We start from the raw sequence: 20846 nt of genomic DNA on the forward strand, positions 1-20846 counted from the left end.
AAGAAGCTGGAAGGGTAACTCCTTCCAGGGACCAGGGGTGCAAACAAACTTCAGCCTTTTGTAGCAGGTCTGTGAGCAGCAAAGATGCCCCTTTGGAGCAGTTTTGAAGTAGCTCATGAGAAGTCAGTTTTGTATCGATATAAGGAAATCTTGGAGCTGGTCACCCAGGTCAAACTTGGGGCTATAAGTGCAGGTGTACTTTTCTAAATACAAGAATCGCACAATGAAAAGTATCTCCATGTGATGTTCCAGAACCATTTCCAAACATACCCTTTCCTTAAATAAAATGCAGCCCAAAGCATCAAAAGCAAATAGCATAATTGCAATTTATCTGAATGGCAGCCATTGAGGACTGTCCTGGTCGCGGGTTAATTGGTTCCTCTTATGGACTTCTGATAGAAGACATAGCCAACAAAAGAAGCACAACTTGAGCCTCATGAGAACAAAACATTGTGCCTATTTGACAGCCCAGATCACAAGTTCCATAAGTCTGCTGAAAACAAAACCATTTCAAGATACAAAAGTATGGTATGAAATGAAGCCCGATACTTACCGACTATACAGTTTTTATTATTAGGCAATACAAATGTTCCAAGTCCCTGTTTAGAAATCATAAATGTATTCAATACTCAAGTTAACAGAGCGCAAATCTACTCTATCTGATAAAAGTACAAATTCAAAATGTTAAAAACTTCATGATATCATGCCTGCTCATACATATGTGCTTAAGCCCTTATTAGAACAAGCATGACTTGAATATAAAAAAAAAAATCGTTTAGGGGTTTCATAAAAAAGTAAAAAGAATGAAAACCTACCAAGACCATAAAAAGGAAGTTTTTCCTCACAAGTCAATTGCTTGGATGTGTTGTAGTACGACAGTTTAGTTTGTGTCGCTCAGCAGGACATATCCACTGTTTTCCTTGTCCTTCTGCTGGCTTGCTGTTTGTGTGCCAGCAAGTTTATTCGCATCATACGTCATTCACAAGAAAGTTTAAAGATGAAACAACCAATTATCGCTTTAAATGTTACAATTACAGCACGAATGAGTAGCTATAGGTGAAGGCATGCCAGCAAGCTCTTAGGTATACAGTCAAACCTCGATTTAACAAACTTCTATGTAATGAAACCTTCAATGTAACGAAGTACATAACTTTTTCTAACCGCAAGTGTTTACACGCCATGTATTTTTTACCTCTATGTAACGAAGTCCCATTTGGCGAAATTTCGATGTAACGAAATTTCGTGGACAATACGGCACAAACTTTGGGTCCGAAAAGAGATTTCGGGAAGCATACGCGCTGAAACGGGCCCCCGATAAAGCGCACAGGGTGAAATGGGCCGCCCAACTGGCCCGTCTGGCCCAATGCACCCAATGCTCTGGGGAGAGGGTGTCTAATCTGGTGAGTGTGGTGTACAGAACGGCCACTAGAGGATACTAGAGCCGCTGGCATTTCGTCCATCCGCTTCGTTCCAAAGAGTAGTTACGGTAGTTCGTTTCGAGGCATAACTAAAAACGTGCGTTTCTCGTTGTGCTGGGCCACGGAGCCTTCAAGGCGACGGAGCCGTCCCTGACAACGTCGACCTCGACGACTTTCTATATGCCTACTCTGCTGTCATTGCGAAGGAGCAGGTGACCAGCAAGACGATAGCTAGCGATGTTCATGGGAACTCGCAAGATGAGGACGACAGCGAGCCTGATGAGCAAGACACCTGGCGATGTGCCCAGTAACCGTGAAGTGTTGGACGCGATAAATGTCTTGAGGCGGTTCGCAAGCACCCAGCAAGGCGAAGACGTGATGCGAACCGTCTGGCTATGCGAACGTCAAGTGATGCCAATAATAATGCCAAGAGCGGTCCAGAAAAAGGTAACGGACTACTTTCAACCAAAATAAAGGCGTCCTCGGTGAGTTTTGTGCACCCGGGAAACATTTGTGGAAACTCTTCAACGTTAGCCCCAAATTTCTATGTAGCAAAATCAGATCAGATCAGATTCATTTTCCTCAAAGGTATCCTTTGGGATACATTACATGAGGGGGGCAATAAATACAACATTCAATGAACAATAATAAAAGGTAAACAGCAAAACTGTAATGTATCCCGGGCGGAGCTCAAGCCACGACACCGAGGAGCGTCCAGATGTGCTTTTAATGGCGCCTGGAATTGCAATGCCCGAGCACCCGTCCCGTGCCCCAGGTTCGTGCTCTTGAAAAGCGCGGGATAAGCGCGTGTGCCCGGTGACGCCATCTCTTGGCCACCAGCTGATACATGACACTTCCCCCTCACTTGGCTGAGAAACCGAATCTTTCTGGCGGCCGTCGCACGCGAGTGCTGGTACATATGATCGGCTGGGTGGAACATGAAGGTCCTGTAGGTTGTGTAGGAGCAGTAGCCGGCCCTTGAGGGGTGATTGACACCTCGCAAGGCTCCAAGGCCAAGTCCCACACAGGTGAAGGTGTAGTAGTCGTTCTGCGCGGTGGCATGGAACTTCTAGGTCGTATATGTTCCATATGTCGCCGTGTCTGCCCCTGATCGGTGTCGATCATCCACGACCGAGGGCCCAGGAGTCTAGTGATGGTACCCGCCATCCATGTGCGTCTACTTGGAAACTTGCGAATCCACACTGCTTGTCCCACCAAAAATGCTTCCGGGACTGTCGAACTCGTGGGTTCATAGTTGGCCGGGTCCGTGGAGGAGTCTCTCGAGCGGAGACGGCAACTCTCGGCCAAGTAGAATCCACGCGGGAGTTTTTTCCGTCGCTGTGTGTACGGTAGTGTGCTGCTTGTATAAAAAGCGTGCCAACGTACAGTCCAAAGTGCCTTTTCCGCCCTTCGCCAACACCTTCTTTAACTGCTGGACCATTCGTTCAGCTTGGCCGTTAGTTGCAGGGTGATAAAGGGCGCTGGTGACCGCTGCGATGCCGTTGGAGGAGTAAAAGCTCTTAATTTCTTCCGATACAAAGGCGGTCCTGTTGTCGGACATTACTTTCCGTGGTATGCCAAGGTTGCAAACACTCTGCGCAGTTCTGAAATAACCGTAGATGACAACATATTCCGAACTGCGCAAACTTCTAGCCATTTGGAATACGCGTCAACAATTATAAGGTAGACTTGCCCCTCGATCGGCCCGGCAAAATCTAGATGGATGGTGTCCCATGGTGCCGTAGGTCTTTCCCAGGTTAGGTTTTCGGCCTTTGGTACTGCTCTCTGGTTCACTTGGCACGTGTCACATTGAGCTACACAGAGTTCAATCTCTTTGTCGATCCCAGGCCACCACAAGTAGCTTCGAGCGTATGCTTTCATGGCAACGATGCCCCGGTGCCCCGCATGTAGAAGTGCTATGGCCTCAGATCTCATTGACGCGGGAATTACCACGCGCGATCCGCAGATGATACAACCATGATGAATTGACAATTCTGCTGCCTTGAGCTTGTATGCGATGAAGCGATCACCGTCCAGCTTTCTCACTTCGCCACGTTTGACCGCTTGGAACACCTTAGCAAGTATGGAATCCTTTGCTGTGTTGTCCGCCAGTTCTGTTGCAGTCATGGGAGGTTTTGTGAGCGCTTCCAACATCAAGACATCGCCTGGAGGATGTTGCTCGTCGTCAGTTTCCGGCAATGGCAGTCTGCTTAAGGCATCGGCGTTTTGATTCTGTTTTCCTAACCTGTAGATCATATTATAATCGTAAGCTGTCAGCTTAACACACCAGCGTGTCATCCATGGCGAAAGTACAGTTGGTACTGGGGACTTTTGGCCCATGATCCCCAACAGCGGCTGATGGTCTGTTGTAATTGTCACGTGACGTCCCGCGACGTAGCGATGAAAACGGTCCATGGCGGAAACAATTGCCAGCCCCTTACGATCCAACTGTGAGTAATTTTTTTCGGCTTTGCCGAGCGTTCTCGAGGTGAAAACGATTGGAGCTTCGTTGCCATCGGCATCGAGCTGAGCTAATACCGCTCCCACGCCGTAGGGTGATGCGTCACATGACACAATCAGGCTTTTGTTCTCGTCGTAATGCACGAGAACAGTTCGCTGTGCGATGGCATGCTTTAACTGTCGAAAGGCTTGCTGATGCTTTTCTTGCCATGTCCAAGGGACGTCCTTCTCCAGCAGTGCATAGAGGTCCTTTGCAATTGTTGCCCGGTTTGCCAAAAACCGGTCGTAAAAGGCTAAAAGTCCCAGAAACAATTGTAGCGTTGTTCGGCATGTTGGCTCAGGCATTTCCTTGATGGCTTTCAGTTTTTAATCTGTCGGGTGTATTCCAGCAGCATCAATGGTGTGGCCGAGGTATTCTACTCGTTTAACTGCAAAACGACACTTACATCTCTTGAGTCGAAGTCCAGCCTGAGCGAGTCGCGTCAGTACTGTGTCCAGTTGAGTCAGGTGTTCGGCTGCGGTCGCACCGCTGATGATCACGCCATCGAGGTATACCCCGATCCCCGGAATTGCAGCAAGTACTGTTTCCATGAATCGCTGGAAAATCGCTGGTGCTGCGGCGATCCCAAACGGCATCCTCTTGACTCTGTATACGCTCCGTGCGGGAACTATACGGGGCGCTTTGAAAAACGCGCGTAGCGCCGCCAGCGGAGGAGCTGGCGTTCGACAGTGAGGCGCGTTCAGCGGCCGGCGGCGCCTTTTCGCATGCGAAGCTGTGGCGGCGGAAGCGCACACGGATGAAACTTTTGCTTTTTGAGCCGATACGTTGAGGGTGACGTTGCACGAGTGCTGGGGCAGACCTAAGAAGGGCATCTAGCTGTTCTCCACTTCTTATATATGGAGTTTGAGTTGTTATTAGGGGTGGTTTCTCTAGTTGCGGCCGAAAAAGGGGTTGGAGCAATTTTACGAAAAGCAAGACGGCCGCCACAATAATTGCTCTGAGTGGGAAATTTGTTTCGCTCGTCGCTGTAAATGGAACTGCTGAAACGATGATATTTGGAGGCGAGTGAGATGTTCACTAAGTTTGTGCACGAAGTGTGCCAAGTTTCATTAAGACAGCCCGTGTGGAAGTTATGTTTCTAACGAATTAAGAAATAAAGCTGTACGGGATATCCATTATTGCACCCAAAATGATGTGTTATAACCGGGCTGTGCGAAGTTCAGATTTGGGCACACAGGTGCTTGGACTTGACAGTAACATGATACGGCACTTATTATACCAAAAATAGGTGGCATAAGGAAACCACTTGAAAATTTGGTTTGGGCGGTGTAACTCAATGGTGACCGGTTTTGACCATGAAAGGGCTGTCAAGAGCATACCACTCGTCGTGTGAGGTGGAGACTTTACAGGTAGGAAGGGACTAGTGGACTGTACTTCCGATTGAAACAACCTTACGAAAGGTGGTTCTAAAGCCGAGAAAACAAAGTTGTCGGCCAACACACGGTTTGGCCGTCAAAGGCTTTTGCGGTCAGCTGTTGTGTAATAACCTGTTACGCGAGGTGCTGACTTTGGGCACACAAGTACTTTGACATGACGGTAACTTGAAACAACACTTATTATAACAAAAAGAGGTGGGATAGTGAAACCAAGTGGAAATTTAGTTTGGGCGGCGAAACTAAATGGGAACCAGTTTTGACCGTCAAAGGCTCTCAAGATAATACCACTCATCGTGGGAAGTGCACACTTTAGAGGTATAGGAAGGGACAAGTGGACGGTACTTCCAGTTCGAAAAACTTCGTGATAGGTGGCTCTAAAGCCGAGAAAAAAAATTGTTGTCTACAGAACTCGGGGTGTCAGTGTTTCCACATTCAAAAGGAGGCTGATCAAAAAAGAAAGCACACCACATAAACTTCCATACTCAATCGTCGATTCTCCAGTGATTCCGAGTTTCATTGTAGTTTTCTTTAGAATCATATTTGTCGCTTTTTTTTTTTTTTTACCGTTCGAATCTTTCTACATGAAGTACAGATTGCGTGCCATACTTGTCCGGAAATATCATCGACACGTACGATGGGCACGAAACTCCTTTGGAGGGCATTCCTCCAACGAAATTGGCACTGCATACCCGCGAGTGTGGGATGGCATTTCAGTTCGTCCCATCGGCGCTAACATATATAGACGTCACTGGTACAAAAACTAACGCAGAGCGTAAAAGCGGCAGTGTAGAATATGTCAGCCGTGCCGACACAGTGGCAGATATGATCGGAAGACTGAATTTCTCGCGTAGTACGGCACGGGTCCATCGTTGTCGCTGTCCCACAAAACATTGGCGATGTGAAAAACTGTGAAACGTCCCCACGAGATACGACGCATAACTATTGAAGTACTTGACGACGCAGCACCGGCAGCACTTCATGCTGTGAAACCAGCGCAACAGCACCGCTCCGACTTAATGCGTACCAACCTACGTGGCGTTGTTTCGGTTTCGTTTTCTCTGAGGTTCTCAATGCCTACCTTCGGTAACGGCCGCGCGGCGGCGCGCCAGTGGCGTCGCACGAAGTGTATAGGCCTTTTATTGTGTTAATGGTTAACGGATCAGCTGTATCTCTTGTCAACCGTAGCTGCTGATACGCTTGCGTGAGGTCTAGAGTAGAAAATACCAATCCTCCTCGCAAATTGGTTAGGATTTCTGGAATTGCTGGCATAGGATACACGGTTGTTTTCGCCTCCTTGTTTACTGTACTTCGATAGTCACCACATAGTCGAATGGTCCCGTCTTTCTTCCGGACCACCACCACAGGTGTAGCCCACTCAGAATGCTGTGTTGGTTCTAAAATAGCTTGGCTCTCGAGACTTTTCAACTCGGCCTCTACCGCCGGACGTAGTGCGAACGGCACGGGTCGTGATTTGAGGAAATGAGGAGTAGTGCCCTCTTTTAGTTCCAGGTTTACCGGTGGACCACTATGCCCCCTGATGTTGGCATCCAAAACATCCTCATGAGCCTTCAAAATATGCGCAACACTGTCCTTGGTGCCTAGACGGTGAATTCCAGACCCGAATCTTGAGGTCTTGAGACCAGTTTCTTCCCAGAAGACTGCAGCCTGTTCCGCGGGTGACGACCAATGGCAAGATGTAGTCTTTAGATTTATGTCTGACATGCACGTTCGCCGTTCCAAGGACTTGTAAACCCTCGCCTGACCAAGTATGAAGGGTTAGCCCGTCCTGGTTCAACGTTGGAGGGTTCTTGGGCCACAACCGACGATACATGGCTTCGCTAATGATTGAGCAAGCAGCTCCCGAGTCGACCTCCAATTCCAGCTCGCGGTTGTTGATCTTCAGGGTGACCATGAACTTTGGCAGCATGCTGGATGCCCGTACTGCATTCAGCTCGTGCAGGTTCCATGACTTGTCCGAAAGATCATCATCAGAATGCAGAGTTTCCTCGTGTTGTTCCACGTGGTGTGTCGTCTGCGATTGGTGATGCACCCTTGACTTCTTGAAACAAGCCTTTTCGACATGCCCCTTCTTGTGGCAGAAGTTACATCGTGCATTTCGGGACTGGCACGAGAAGGCCGAATGCTGTTTTAGGCACCGGTAACATGTCAGTGGTTCTGACTGTCTTTTCTCCTTCTGTTCCAGGTGCGCAGGAGGTAATTGTGCTTTTTTAACTGCGTAAATTTCCGATTTTTGGGCTTTCATGTCCCTTTGATGTTGTGCCACACCTTCTGTCCTCACAGCCATGTCGTATGCTTTTTTAAATGTTAGGTTGGTTTCCGCAAAGAGACGTTGCTGTAGGTGCTCATCCATTATGCCACACACGAACCGATCCCTGAGCATTACGTCCAGAGGCAGCATGGTAGGGTTGGGTACTGGTGGACTCACGGTGACCGCAGTTCCAGGGGCGTCCGCGCTGGTGGGGTCGGCGGTCGTTCCAGTAGCGGCCGAAGCCACGCCGGTGGAGCTGGGCGATGGCGCAGCTGTTTTGAGTCGCCAGTATCCCGAAATTGCAGTCAGCGGCAAACTTCTTTAGAGCTGCCGCGTAGGTTGCAATGGACTCTCCGGGCTGCTGGTCTCTCCGCTGGAACTTCGTTCTGCTGAAGAGCTCTGACGGCCGGGGGTCGAAGTGCTTCTGCAGCATCGCCATGAGTTCGTCGAAAGGGATGCTTCCTGGCGTCCTCGGTACAACGAGTGCTCGCACTACATCGTATGTCTGTGCTCCGCAAAGCGTAAGCAGTAGAGCCCCTTCTTTGAAGGCTCAGCTATCTCGTTTGCCTCGCAGTAGAAACCAAAACGATCGGCCTAGGATGTCCAAGCTGTCAGGTGGAATTCTTCCAGCTTGCCTTGGGTGGTCATTGTTCCCGCTGTAGTTCTTGTATGTTGACCGACTCGTCGCCAAAATGTAATGTATCCCGGGCGAAGCTCAAGCCACGACACCGAGGAGCGTCCAGATGTGCTTTTAATGGCGCCTGGAATTGCAATGCCTGAGCACCCGTCCCGTGCCCCAGGTCCGTGCTCTTGAAAAGCGCGGGATAAGCGCGTGTGCCCGGTGACGCCATCTCTTGGCCACCAGCTGATACATGACAAAAACAAACAAAAAAACATTAATTGATCACACTGTACAAATGAGAATTACAAATGTCGCAAAATTTATTGGTATTAGTTTCATGGACAATGTGAGTGGGTAAGGAATTCCAGTCGGCAATAGCAAGTCAAATTTCAATGTAACAAACTAGATTCCGAATTTTACCGACTTTGTTACATTGAGGTTCGACTGTATTCCTAAAGTCCAAAGCCCCGAAGAATGCCCACCCAAAATGAAGAGATAAAAGGTGAAAAATACGGGGTAAGCCATGTTTGGAGAGGGGGGGGGGTGTTATACTGGTTACGTGAAACAAGGACTGATTTTACAGATCACATACATGGCGAATTCGCGTTCCACTGTGGGACAAGTATGCGGGAATTCGCTACAAATTCCCGTGTCACGTGTATGGCTGCAGAACGCAGTCACAGCACATTCACACTTGTGGGAGGTTTATTTTTCATTATTTATTTTGCATAAATGTTATTTTGCTCGACAGGGTGGGGAAAAGGAGTGACGCTTTTTCATAGTGTTTCTTTCGACATGAAAGCAATCTCCATGCTGCTTGTTTCCAGGAGGGCGCTCCAAGGTGACAATAATCCCCTGCTTTAGAGCGAAAGTCATTGTGGTGCTTGGAAAAGTTTGCAAATTCCCCAAAAATAAGGTGGTCAGAGACATAAATGAGGCAAACCGCGGAATGGGAAAGACAGCAAACTTCGGTTTCACCCTACAATGTAAAGCAACGTACGCTAAGAGTCATCTTAGCCAATCCAGCACTCCACAAGTGACATGTGACTTCCCGCTCCGTGCCTGGCTCTGCACAACCGAAAGGTCACGGACACCTTCTGAGCTTTGGATTGGCTGTGGTTGGTAGTAGCGTCCGTTGTGATCCATCGGACGAGGAAACTGAGTATAGCTCTGAGGCAAAGAACCCCTCTCGTTTCTGAGCGGGGAAGCTACACTGTAAAAGCTGTGTTTGAGAAGGAGCCACACATTTCACGTAGAGCACCAGCGCCTGTCGAGAGTAATGTGTTGAGTGTCTACAAACTATTTATGAGGCTGACTGTGTGCACCAGTGCTATAAGCCTGTGCAGAGAAGTGGATTACCAACAGGGACGTGTTCTTCAAGAGACATGTCTGCGATACTTCTGTGAAGGCTGACGTTGGCACGTGTCTTGGGTTTGTGAATTTATTTTGCTGATAGAGTCCTTGCCACAAGTATTTGGCTCCAATATTTTTATCAAACTCTGTTCTTGCTCAATATTGTGATAATATCCATAAAATTCACAAGCAATTTATACTAGTAGGGACTGAATAAACAATTTATTGCAACATTTTAAGTTTTCTACAGCTATCATTTGTTGACATTTAGTAACTGTTAGATATGAGAATTGTTTGGTTTCAGCTGACGTGTGTGCGATTGTCAGCTGAAACCAAGCATTTGCGCTGGCGACATACGCAAACAAAATTACTTTGCCAATAAAAATTCATACATTGAAGGAGCACTCAAAAACTGATTAAAAGTGTTCTTAAAAAAAAATCGATAAAGCAGAAAGTGCGCATTATTTTGTAAAAAAGTGAATAAGGTTAGGCATTAAAACAAGAGCCGACTGGTTTCACGGTGCTTATAGTCCCTCTCACGAATCTCTACAATGCAGAAATTGGCACAGGCGCGTGATCCTGTCTTGTATTGAATCCTTTTGTTTGTATGGAAACTTGAGCATTACAAGTCACTTTTTAAGTGTGCAAACTCCCACCTGTGCTCAATCTGATGGAGGCTTATTGTGGAGAAGGCACCCTGTAACCGAGCATTCGGTTGCATGTCAAAAGATCCCCGGATGGTCTAAATTCATTACTGGTCCCCCGCTGGGGCTTGCCAGATGCCGTTCATTGGTTTGGCATTTAAAAACCCTAAACCTCAATTTGACAGCTGTGTTTTGCATGTCTTATCAGTATCCTCTAGATGCTAATAACTTCCAAGAGGAATCCTTTTGAGATGTTGCAATAGGAGTAGATTAGTTTATCTTGTCTTGTTTTCGTTTTTCGCGACCAAACACCACGTGACCACTCACTTGTGTACAAATTTACTCACTTCCAATTTTTTAGCTTATTTGTGCTTTCTTCCAGTCGCTATAACTAATTAACAATTGGCCACATATATATGTTTTTGTTCAGATTGCATTATTGTCTTTTTTGCATATTTTTGACGGAATGAAAGAATGAAAAAATTAAGTACCATCAACAATAAGTGTTCCGCAATAATTCGCTGTTGTGTTTGACAGCCTGCTTCTCTTACCTCACGACACGTCTCTTGTTTTTGGAGGGAGTGCTAGCGCCATCAGGAGACGTAGAACCAATCTTTAGCCACTTACAGGAATCGAAAAACTGGAAGGGATGCTTCATAAGCTCGCGGCAACAAATGAAGAGAACTATAGGGAAACTGGGAAAAGGCTGGATTCTATCAGTTCAGGAATCGGCGAACTTAAACAAAGGTTCATGCCCTAGAAAAACAGATTCATGAGATAAGTGAGGTTAAAGAAGTGTTAGAGAATTAAGGACTGATCTTGGTTGCATGCACGAGAAATTTGATTCACTCGAGTCTGGAATTGATGACCCAAGTAACAGAATGAGAAGAAACAACCTGCTCTTCCGGGGCATCCCAGAAAAAACAGAATGAAACATGGGAACAGTCATCTGTCATTATAAAAAAGTTTGCGAGAACGCACCTAGGCTTCGAAGCCGGTGTGATTGAGCGTGCGCACCGCGTGGGTGGCAAACGTGACGGCGCAACATGCCCGATCGTTGTGCGCTTCCTCGACTATCGAAGTAGACAGGATGTTCTTAATAACGCTCACAAACTAAAAAACGTTGCCTCTCTATGCGTTTGCATTTCGGAAGATTTCACACACAGATCCATCTACATCGTAGCAAACTATGGCAATTTAGTGAACAATTCAGGAACAGAAGCATTAAAGTCAAACTAGTCTATGATAAGCTATACGCGACGAGGTGATTTTGCTAAGGCAACTTCAGAACAACAATATGACCGTGCAATAGCATGAAGTAACACATAGCCAAAAAAGGGAGGGGCCCTCACTGCAGTTAGCGAATCTATATTCACGCATTTCTCATTCCTGTTGATAGTAACCTAGAAGCGTTGTGGGTTCGACTAGAATTCGCTCACTCACGTCTTATTCTTGGTACCTGTTATCGCCCTCCGAGAAGATATAGTGGCTTTTTAGAGAAATTGTTTGAATGCATTGAATCTATTAAATGCTCCTACCTGGATTGTTGTATTTTGTTAGGAAGCTGGGGACTTTAGCTAGTGTTCAAACCCAGTAGAAGCTTGCCTTTAATTTTTGGACATAGCAAGCATTTTTAACCTTAATCAAGTCGTTACTCAGCCTACAAGGAACAATACTATACTAGACCTAGTGTTTATGTCATCTCCTCACAATATTTGGTCAGTAGATTTTCTTGGAAAAATTAGTGACCATAACATTTTTTTTTAATGACACTCCCAATTGAGTTTAGAGCTATAGCACCAAAAATTATATATGATTATTCTAAAGTCGACTTGGGAGCTCTTGTTGCTTGTTTTCAAAGTTTTGCATTTAAGTACTTAGAGAATTTTAACAAAAGATCACTTGAGGCAAACTGGAATATGTTAAAAAATGGAGTTTAAGAAACTAAAGTCGACTTTCATTCCAAAAATTGTGCTAAAAACGAATGCTGAACGTTCATGGTTTACTAACTGGTTTACTATCTACAAGAAAAAATCTCTGTTTTCTAAAGCAAAGTTAAGTTATTAGTTATGGACTGGTCAAAATATATTAAGTGCTACAGAAAGTACAAATCTGAAATTAGAAAGGCAAAAACTAAATATTACACAAGTGACCTACTAAATTTATTAAAAACAAACCTCAAAAAATTTTGGAAGACCACTGGTCCTAAACAGGAGCAAATTTTACCTAAGAATTAGGATGAGCAAGGACAGGAGCTCTCCCACCATGAATCAGCAACAACTTTTAATGAGTATTTCGTATCTGTCTTCACTGAGGAACAGTTTCCTTTGCCATGTGATCCAATTTATGTATCCCCAACCGTATCATGTGAACCTGTCACCTTTACACAAGAAGGCATTGTGGCAATTATTGATAGACTCCCGGCCCCCAAGCTCTGCACCTGGCAAAGACGACATATGTACCAAACTTTTGAAGATAACCCAAATCATATCTTGCCATCTACTCTATATAATTTTCAAGCAATCTGTAGAGTCAATGTACTTTTCGGCAGATTGGAGATTTGGGAAAGTGATACCAATTTTTAAATCTGGTGATAAAAAACATGTCTTCATTATAGACTAATTTCATTAATAAGTGTACCGTGCAAAATTATGGAGCATGTCATACACTCCCATATGATTAGCTACTTATCTGACCATCACCTAATCTGTACTAACCAACATGAATTCAGAAAAAGGTTTTCGTGTGAAACTTGTTGATTTGTTACTAATTTGCACGAAAAAATTCACCCTTCCAAACCTGCTAATGCCATATTTACCGACTTTGCCAAAGTCTTCAACTCCGTACCTCACCAACGCTTGTTGTACAAGCTGTCTCAACTCAAAATTCATCCTGCTATGATACAATGGATTGCCACCTTTCATGAAAATCGTAAACAGGCTACATATGTCGGAGAGAGTAAGCCTTCTAAATTATCAGTAAATTCCGGAGTTTCTCAGGGCAGAATATTGGGTCCGCTTTTATTTTTTCTTTATATAAACGACCTGCCACTTTGCTTAACATCCTCCATAAGACTTTTTCCAGATGCAAATGTGCTGCACCAAAGTGATTTCACTTTGGTGGAGCACATGGCAACTGAGACTGAATTCAAGCAAAAGAAGATTTATAACATTTGCCAGTCAGCCTTATTCCACGCCAAGGAAATGTTCCACTAACCACAAAGATATAAAGTTTGAATATACAAGTACTTAGGAGTAATTTTTTCAGAGGACCGCACTTGGAACGATCATATCAATAAAACCGTTTCAAGTGCGTGTAAATCGCTAAGATATATCAAATGCAAACCTTTTCTGCCCATCTCAGACAGACAAACTAGTCGCCTACAAAGCATCTGTGCGATCAAAACTCGAATACGCCAACATCATCTGGTGGCCTCATCAAGCACACCTTCTTAACAACAAGCTCAAATCTGTTCAAAACAAGGCATCACGTTACATCATGCATGACTTTTCACAAACCTTGAGTGTCACAATTATTAAAACCAGCCAGGAGTTGAAACCTCCAGCCGTTAGAACCGAACTAGTCTGTCTTGATTTTCTTCATGACATCTACTACTCATCATCGGAATATCGTAGCCTCTATCTTCAAGATCCATCTCGCATTTCAAAGAGCCGTGATCATCCACTCAAAATTCAGCCTCTCTTCTCCAGAACTAACAAATTTCAAAATTCCCCCTTTTACTTCCTATTGCCGACTGGAATTCCTTACCTGCTCCCATCATCCATGAAATTTATACAAATAAATTTCGCCAGATTTGTAAATCCAATTTGTAAAATGTGAACAGCGTATGTTTTTGAATGGTTTGCTGTTTACCTTTTATTTTTGTGCATTGAACGTTGCATTTATTCCCCCTGATGTAATGTATCCCAATTGGGATAACTTTGAAGAAATAAAATCTGATATGATCTGAGAAGAACTTTCATAAAACAAAAACGAAAAAAAAAAAAAAAAAAAAACTGAACGATATGAGTCAGGTTAATTGGGGATTTTTTTTTATTAAATCCAGATAACTTTCTAACACAACTCTGCATTGATTGCACAATATATTTGCTAAAACAATCTAATGGTGAGCTAATTCTAAGAATAAAGATGCGTTTTTTGAATCCTTACTTAGAATCCTAGATTAAGGATGTGGTTTTCTATTGGCCCACGTAAGCTAATACAGTATGCGAGGACGTGTTTGCCCTACATACAAGTGCATATGATTGAGAAAGATATATCTGCCTTTATCAAATCGCTATTGAATCCATGCGGCTCATTTTATTTCTTTTCCTGGTGTTAGCAGTGCGAGTAAGAAAAAGAAAAGTGGCCGAGACACGAGCACGAGCGGAGAAAAACAAAGAAGGACGAAGGGGATAGGGACGCACGAGCACGGACGATATGGAACGATTTGTAACGCTTTCTGATTAAATGTTTTTTTTCTTAACTCTAACATGGCGCGGTCGACACCAACAAAAACCACAGGTACGTGTTAGCTAAGGCACACGACCCAAGCATGCCTTTTATTGAACGCCTGCCAAATTAAGCCAAGACATGGCCGACTCTACGAACGATCTCGCGGAGCGCTACGAAGAGCTCCAAATTGCCTACGACAAGCTTCAAACTGATATGTCGACGATCAAAAATCAGCTGCGTCAAAGTCAAGAACAACGCCCGACCGTGGGTTCAGTGCCGCAAACACCGGACACAGTCGCACATCTCGGGGACGCAACTGTCAACGTTCCCATGGGCCACGAGGCGACCAGCCGAGAGCCTGCGATCCCCACCGTCAACGAGCTTCTTGCCATCATCGCAGAGACTCAACAGCGGATCGTGGAGTGCGTATTGACAAACTCACGTCCCCTCGAAGTCCACTCTACGATTGACACGTTTCTCATTGGCTTGAAGAGGTCGATCGCATCGCCTCTTGCACATTGGACGTCGTCCCTCACAATGCTGAATGCGTTGACTCGACTCAGAGGACCTGCTAAGGACTGGCAGACAGCATATGGTAAATCGATCCGCGACTGGGAAACGTGGAAGCAAGCACTCCTCGAACGCTTCAAGAGGAAGATGACCATGCAAGACTTCATCGAGTACCAGGCCCAACGGAAGCTCCTGCCCAGCGAAACTCTTGTGCAATACATTTATGCCAAGAATGCCATGCTAGCCGTGTGAATTGGCACCTGAGAAGAGAATCTCATTGATCTTGCATGGCATTTCCGACGACAAACGGGCGAACCCTCCGGCGTCCCACAATTGCAGGTCGGTGCTCGAACTTATCGACAGAGCAATCAAGCTTCATTCCCTCCAACCCTTAACTCACTGTTTATGTTTTGCATTTAAAGGGGTTAGGATATACGCCAAAAATAAAATATGAGTTAATAATCCTGCTAAATTTGTTTTAAAATTGGCGCGGTATTTTCGTGGATAAATCGATTGATATGGGACCCTCGGTTCTGCCCCATTTGAAAATGCTGCCTTGCCATAGAGTAATATACACAAGGTAAAGAGCGGACACTGCCATAGGCCCCAGCGGCCCAGATAGACCAGTGACAGGTAGCGCTCCTAGCGGGCGGTATTAAGCATAATCTGATTCCGTTTCCGGTCAAGTTAGTTTCGGTTTCGGTTTGGGCGTTTCTGCTCCGGTTCTCCGGTACCCCTCTCTCTTTCCTCCCTGCCTCGCTCGGCTCTCGGGACTCCCGAAGCCGCTGTTTTTTTTTTTTTGAATACTGACGCACTTTTGTTTTATTTTTTACGATAGAGTTTGTGCAAAATGTGTCAAACAATAGTTCAACTTACTTCACAAAGCAGAAGTATATATATTTCTTGTTCTTTTTCTATTGTAAAGCATTGAAGTTACACAATCGCCGCATTGACTCCTGACTGGTGGAGCATTTTGGGGTCAACAACAGTAAGTGGTTCGAACACATTTTATTGGACCACATTCATGTATACATGATTTACTTCAGAAGCTCTGTATGTTTTATACGAAAGAGATCGATACTCACAAAAATAAATGAATATGAAGGACGTCAGCATATCGTACACTTCGTAATAAATTCTTAGCGGAACCAAGTTAAAAACCCTTTCCACGGAGAACATGCTGTGTGATACATTCACTTTCATGCCGACTCGGGTACGGAAAGTAAGTGCAAAAATAAAAAAGACATCGCTATCATTACCAGTCATAAAAGTATAATAACAGTGCGAAGGCACACGCCGGATAGTACAAATTCCCCGATTTCCGGCAAATATAAAAAACACCAATTTGCATAGCCTCAAACTCACTGCGGGCGAGCCATTACCAAACAATGAGAACTCTATTCGAAATCTGGCAAGATTCAACGTCCCTAAACATTCCCCGAAATTGTTCAGAAAAGAAATATGGCTTCCGAAAAAAGCGGCTAAAAAACTATGGACAGTAGATACAAAAGTGGATACATTTTCTTTCAAATATTCTTAGCCTCTATACAAAATTTTCTGTCGAAATTTTGTAGAAAGTGGACAAATATTTTTGTTAGGGAGCCGTGATACACATTCGCTGGAAAAAGGGGAAACAAATGTTTGGAGAGCAAGCTGCACCGCCCACTTAATAAGCACTTTTTGTTTTTGGTTTGGCAACCGCCTCTGTTAATACACTATTAACAGTTAAACCTGTCTCGTTGCTTACTAGCCACTGAAGAGTGCAACCGAACTTTGTCCAAATTCCGGTTAAGAAATCAAACATGTCAACACAAGCGTATTTTGCAAAACAATTTTAAAAGCCCTTTGTGGAACTCCTCTGGGCAAAGGCTAAAACCACCCAGACCTCAATGTGTGCTCTACAAGGCGACACACACTCCTCGAAAATGTGTCACACTCTCTATTATGGGAAGAAAGTGATTTTCCAGTTGCTGAATGAAATGAAAGGCAGCCTGTAGTGGTACTACTAAGTTCCCGAAGAATTTTCCAGGCACGTGGTATGCTTTAGGAACAAGACAGTATTGGTGAGGCCTGGTCAAGTTATTAGACTCATCCGATAACAGCTGAGAACAGCCATAGCTGTAAGTTGTCTGTTCAAGCAAAAGCTTGATCAAATAGCCCCAAACGTAATAAAAAAGTGGACGAGTCATCAATTATGTTAGACCTGATGTCTGATGCCAGCTCAGAAATATCCTCTAGTGGCGGGAAGTTATCAATTGGAAGACATTCCACAATGTCTGAAGTTAAACTTTCATGGTGCGAAGATATTTGCAACTCCTTTAGGAGGTCAGCCTTGTCATCCTCTACGTTTTCATTGTCCGACAGTTTGAACAGTTTTTTTATCGAGAGGTGTTTTAGTCCTGAGGTGAACTGATGCACATTTGGGTTTGTGTTGCAGCCCAGCATTTGTCGTATATAGGTCCAAAAACGTTCTCAATGTGTCTTGCAGTAAGTCATGGCTGCTTGAAAGCAGTAGTGTAAGTCATGGCTGCTTGAAAGCTCATCCCAGAGCACGAGGACACTTTTTATAGTAACTTGCCACCCAATGATGGCTTATGGCTGCCTCCTACTTTGGAACTGCCATGCTGAAATCCATCCGAGTTACTGGTGGAGAAAATCAAGTATTTCAGACTCTCCCTTCAAAATGGCATGATGCAACTTCTGTCCTGTCTTCTTGAATTTTTTAGCTATTTAGAGAAGCAAAAAGTATGCACATCCTATCACAGAAATAGGCTGTAGCCATGGCTGCCTCAGGAAGCTCCTTGGCATAAACAAGGGATATGATTGCAAGAAAGAGTGAGGCACTCAGTACCTGTGGGGCACAATTTTCTTCCATGTTACAGAAAGGTTCTTGAAAAAATGTGTCTCTCAGTAAGTTTCGGAGCCAATTGCAAGCTCATCTCATGAATAGAACAATAAAGTTCAACAATAGAAGACCACTCAATGACCTCATTTCCAATGCAAAGTTTGTGGGCTTGGAGATTGCTCTTGGTTTTTTCTGGGAAGGTGCGGAACATCAAAGACAAAGTAAACGTGTTCGTTGTCAACTTCAAAAAATGGCTTATCAACACACTCACCAAGCTTACGTTTGAAGCCCCCTAACCACAGACCACAGCCTTACTGTGAAGCCAACAGTCTTAAGCTCCCGAATGAGAGAAATGAGGAGACTGCGTTAAACAGAAGACGTTGTTGGAGTGTGCACAACAGTGTATGCAAGGGGCTAAACGCACCTCCTGGAAATTTCAGACAGCATAACAACCAAGGCTCTATCTGCAATGTTAGAGGTTCGTTCAACACCGTCATCTGTAAACCCATGGACAATGTCGTGTGCAGGGTCGTTAGTTAATTTCTTTTTTTTTAAACAATCTCATCGAAAATCAACATGCACACACGTTCAAATGCAGCCAGACAGCCCGGCAGAAACAAGAGCGTGAGAAGCTCGAACCGATCGGCTCCACGTAGTGCCACTAAATAAGCTACGCTTCAGAGTAACGACACTTGGCCATTTTGTGTCGTAAAATCATGGTTGCCAGGTATCTGGAGCTTTATCTGAATTCACAGGAAACGCCTTTCCGCCCTCCACAAATGTTTGAATAGTTCGTGACAGAGCAAAGCAATATTGCGTGACCTTTCCACAGCCGAATCTAATGCTGAGGAAGTCGCACTTTTGAATCATGACGATCGGCAGTTGCGTCTACTCTGCATATGAGCCAAAATGGCAGCGCCCACAACAATGCCGGGGAACGGAGTGCCGATACTCTAAGCGCAGCTCATTTAGTGGCTCTAGCTCCACGAATTCACGCCGAGCATGCGAGTACGCGGGCGGTCATGCGTCACCTTGATTGATGCAAAGTCGACCGAACATGATGCAGCAGAAAGCACAGATGGACGGCACGCACGGTACAGACGAATGACGCAGGGACGAGCAGAGGCCATGCAGAATGATGCAGAGGCGACGGCGTGCAGGCAGGCAGGGCATGGCAGGCGCCATTCGTCACGTGGTTTTTGTGACGTATTTGATTTAAACTATTTAGTCGTTTTAAGTACTTTAAATAATTTTAAAGCATTGCCATTTAAAAAATAAACACTTTACACAGAAAGAGTTTTCATTAATTTTAACCAAATTGCAGACAAGCGTCACGTAGCGGAGGGTATTAAACGCACTATCTGGGCCGCGAATCGGCTCCTGTGTCCTTGCGCCCTGTTTGTTGGGCCCGTGACGTCACCCGCCCAACGCGCGGCGCCCCCTTGCACGCACTCGCAGACCCTCTCGGCGTGTCGCACTTCGGCCTCCACGTTTACCTTCCACGTTTCGAGCACACGGTTTCAAGACGGTGACGTCTTCGACACTGATCGCAGCAGCGATGCGAGTGATGCTATCAAAAGATGCTAGGAGCTCGCGACCAGCTCCAGCGACGATCGCGCACGTGCACGCATGGGTGGAAGATCAAAGGGCAAGGAGACGATAGCAGCCTGGGGCCCCAAACTCGTCAAACACAAAGTTGGAGCCGAAAGTTCGCGAAGCGCGCCGATTGGACGTTGGCGACAAAAGCGCCAAGTCATCGTCGCGATTGTCCAATCGGTGCGCGCTGCGTTAACTTCGGCTCCAACTTTGTGTTTGACGAGTTAAGGGCCCCTGGAGTATGCACCATTCAAATATGTACACGTCCTCAGCCCAGCACGCGCGTGTTCGTAGCTTCGGAAAGCGAGCAAATCCCGCGCCATACGCACAAACACTGAAAATGTAACCAGAAAGAGCTCCTGGCCAGTTCCATTTTCAGTGTTCGTGCGTATGGCGCATGATTTGCTCGCTTTCCGAAGCGACAAACATGCGCGTGTTTGGCTGAGGTCCTCAGCACGCTCGGCTGAGGTTAGTGCCCCCTCATTTGGGGCACTAACTTAAGCAGGAGAACTTGGCCCATGAATACTCCTTAGAGATACAATGCAAAGAAAGCGACGACGTCGTGTTCGCGCTAACAGTGTCGCACGAGTGCACGGCAGGAAACAACACCCGTAATCATCGAGACTGCGTTCCAAAAACAAACAAAAAGAGTCACGTGTTTCGCGCTCGTCGAGTTTAAAATCCTAAGTTACGGATTACTCAACTCTAGTGAAACGATGGCGCGATTATGCCCACTCAAAGGGTACAAGTTACTGTTTCAGAACACGCCAAGTTAAAAAAAAAAAAAGAAAAAGAAGAAAAACTAAGAGGGACATAGCAGGCGAAACCAAACAACAAAAGCAATACTCAACGAAGTAAGAAAAAAAAAAAAAAAGGCCCAATCCAAAATAACTCATATTGAATTATTATTTTTTTTTTTTTCGCGCATTTTTAGGGAGGCTAGCGCTTAGTTCTGGTAATGCGCGAACGCACTTTGCATGCAGCCAAGTCGCGTCCGTGCTAAAGTAAACAGCCCGGCCGGGTTCGGGGGGATAGCGACAGCGACAAGCAGGGCTTGTTGCCAGAGGAGCGCCACGCGCCATCGCTCGCGAAGGGGCATTTAGCGAGGGCAATGAGGGATCAACACACACCAGCAGCGCGTGCATCCAAATGGCTGACTGCGCTTAGGGGACAGAGTCACACTTAGCGAGTCACTCCACCGCGCCCAATGGTGCGCACGGGGCAAGACACCACTTGA

At 45.4% G+C, this 20846-nt stretch overlaps 1 protein-coding gene across 2 annotated transcripts in view; it reads right to left on the minus strand.

Moving 5' to 3' along the window:
* Positions 1 to 20846, minus strand: part of LOC120839259 (transcription initiation protein SPT3 homolog) — a gene marked incomplete at its 3' end in the record, with an annotated part of 141916 nt that overhangs the window by 16926 nt on the left and 104144 nt on the right.

This window comes from Ixodes scapularis, unplaced genomic scaffold, assembly GCF_016920785.2.
Source record: "Ixodes scapularis isolate PalLabHiFi unplaced genomic scaffold, ASM1692078v2 PGA_scaffold2__306_contigs__length_199485367, whole genome shotgun sequence".
NCBI classification, from domain to species: Eukaryota; Metazoa; Arthropoda; class Arachnida; order Ixodida; family Ixodidae; genus Ixodes; species Ixodes scapularis.